The sequence below is a fragment of the Urocampus carinirostris genome, chromosome 6 (assembly GCF_059441175.1).
Source record: "Urocampus carinirostris isolate Australia breed hairy pipefish chromosome 6, RoL_Ucar_1.0, whole genome shotgun sequence".
NCBI classification, from domain to species: domain Eukaryota; kingdom Metazoa; phylum Chordata; class Actinopteri; order Syngnathiformes; family Syngnathidae; genus Urocampus; species Urocampus carinirostris.
The window spans coordinates 20643257-20646480 of NC_142354.1; positions in this window are offsets into that span (position 1 = coordinate 20643257).

The window sequence follows — 3224 nt, forward strand, 5'->3', positions numbered from 1 at the left end:
GCTCCGGATCCGTCTCGGCGATGCAAACAGACTGATGTATCCGCGATCTCAGAGCGATGGCGAGTCTTTTTTCTTCACACCTGAAATGCAATCTGCGGAACTGGGCGGCGGATGAGTAATATTGCGCCTGTCAGTGGATACGGCAGCATGACCACTGATCTAAACCCCCCCACATGGATCGTTGAACCTCAGGAGTCCGCCTGCTCGTCGCCCAGATCCAATAAGATGTTTTGTGGCTTGTTCACAAGCGCTTGTCGGCTGTATAATCTCAAATTTCAGCTCACTGAAATGTGACCTTGGAAGAGAATCAGGCTTAAAGTGGCTAAGGAAAGGCCGAAATGAGCATTTAGGCTTAAGGTTTTCTTAATACAGGGAAATTGAAGGACACAGAATGACTTCAATGTTTTTCAAATGTATTGTCTTAACAAGGAAAAACTCATATAGCCTTGTTAAAGATCAGGCCATTGATTTTTTTATAAAAATAATCAATTTTGAGGTGGGAAAAAATTGATACTTTCAAGGTATTCTGTAGCCCGCTGAAAAAAGGTCAGTGGGCTGCAAATGGCCTCATGGCCACAGTTTGGACATGCAGGGGGTGTTGTTTAAGTAGCACCCACTGACACGTAGACCTATCAGATTTTTCTAATACCACCCATGACATTTCCAAACTACATATCTATTTTTGGCATTTTTTGTACATTCAATTCAGGCAAAAATAAAAAATGACCAAAAAAAGATGGTGATAAGTCTTTTTGGAAAAGCAGTGACAATATGCATTTCTGAATTAACAGAAATAGAGACATTTCCAAGTCAGTTATATTTATTTTCTTGTTTAGTGTTACCTGTGGTGTTCCCCAGGGTTCAGTTCTTGGCCCCCTTCTTTTCAGCATTTACATGCTTCCATTGGGTGATATTATTCGCAAGTATAATATCAGTTTCCATTGCTACGCAGATGACACTCAACTATATCTTCCGATGGAGAAATCTGCCACACTAAACTGTGGAAATTTGGACGCCTGCCTCACTGAGATAGAAGAATGGATGTCACTCAACTTCTTGCGCCTTAACTCTGGAAAGACCGGAATGTGAGTTACTGGTCCATCTTAAATGCAGTGAATTGTTCCCAAAAACTGCTCTGAATATTGACAAATGTAATATCACCCAGAGTGATGCAGTCAAAAATGTAGGTGTCCTTTCAAACACACGTTAAGAATATCACTAGAAGAGCTTTTTTCCATCTTCGCAACATGCCTAAAATTCGTCTATTGCTGTCTCAGTCAGATACGGAGATTATTATTAATGCCTTTGTTACCTCCCGTCTCGATTACTGTAATGCACTACTCTCCGGTCTCCCGAAGTCCAAGATCAAGAGCCTGCAGCTGGTACAAAATGCTGCAGTGAGGCTTTTAACTAAGACAAGAAAGTTTGATCACATTACCCCGATTTTAGCTAACCTGCATTGGCTCCCTGTTAGCTTAAGATGTGATTTTAAGGTTCTGTTGGTAGTAAACAAAATCATGCATGGACTTGCTTTCTCATATCTTTCAGATTTAATTTCTCCCCCATGTTCCGGTGCTAAAAATAGCAAGTAAAGAGGTTTTTTTCCGAATATTTGTTATTTTGGGGACAAGAGTAGAACAAAATCAATTCATTAGAAGTATTTTTTTCACATTATCATAACATTTTTATCATTTTTGTTTGGCAGGCTGGATGAAAAAAGCCTGACTGGCTGCATCAAGATGACTGATTGATTCAATGCCAAGATGTCAAAACCATTTTTAATGTTAAAGGGACAGTGTGTATTATTCAGCACCTCATAGAGATAAAACTAAACCCATTAAAGGAAAACAACAGCGATTTAAATAATAACTGAAAACACATAAACTATCATAGAAATATGTATTTAAAAAAAAATTGTAATAGGTCAAAAACATTTTATTCAATTGACAAAACATAAGGCTCACCAAAGTGTCCGCCATCTTGCTTCTACAGGTACCCTAAAAATAAAAAAAACTCACGAAAGGCATACAAAAGTGATCCTTCTAGATAGATAGATAGATAGATAGATAGATACTTTAGGTCAAGTCTATGTATTTTATATACTTCCTTGTACTTTGGGGGTCTCATTGTTGGTTGCACTAAACAAAATAGCAATGTTTAGTGGTCAGAAAATACACACTGCCCCTTTAACAAGGAAATTAATTCATGATATGGGCAAACTACGGCGCGCGGGCCATTTCCGGCCAAGTTTTTTAATCCAGCTGGCCCGACGAAAAAAGTAGATATATAATGACAATTTATGAATGGTAAAAAAGTACTACCAATTAAAAAAAGTGTTGTCTTAGTGCCATTTTTGTCCCCAGTCTCCCCTGGTGTGTGTTTTTCTGTTATTATCGTGCATTCTATTATTTAGCAAGGTAATTATCATACATTGTGCAAAAAAAGAACACTTTTGCGTTTGGAGTTTTTAATATATATTATCAAATTTAGTTCTTGAGAAAAAAAGGCTACGCCTATATTGCCTTTTTTTCCTCATCTATCGCCGAAGTATCACATTTTTTTACATCAATATTTTTTTTATTCTTGGCCCTTTGACTCAAAAGGTTTGCCCAGTCGTTATATATAAACAGAACAAATCTGAAGTAATGGATAGAGCTAGCCAGTGGTTCGAAATATATTTTTCATGTGCAAAATTGAATTTAACATAAACAAATACTGGTATATGGTGTAGTACATCATTGATCCTGATATCCTCTCAAGCAGACTGAGCTAACAGGTTAGGGTTAAATGCCTCCTACAGTAGAATTAATTGTCCACAAACTAATTGTGCTAGTTCACATCAACGGGGGAAAGACATACACAAGTATGTTGTACTGAGGTTACCTGTGACAGTATCTTGTATTATTCATTTAGGGGTGAGTACATAACCCAAGCATTCATACATTTTTTATATGAACGGCCTCCCACCTCGACTCAAGCGTACACAAGCAAACTTGTTACGTTTTTAAAATATAATCTACGAAATTACCTGTGACACCTGATACAAATGTATTCTACACATGCACACACACACACATACAAAACACAGTATGTGGGAAAATTAACAACAAAACCAGTTCCAGTTTGAAAAAAAAAACAAAGTCATGTTTATTTGTATAGCCTGGGACAGCATAGGGCAAATTTTAGCCATGTTGCCAAGATGGAAAAAAGCTGTTCTAATGATA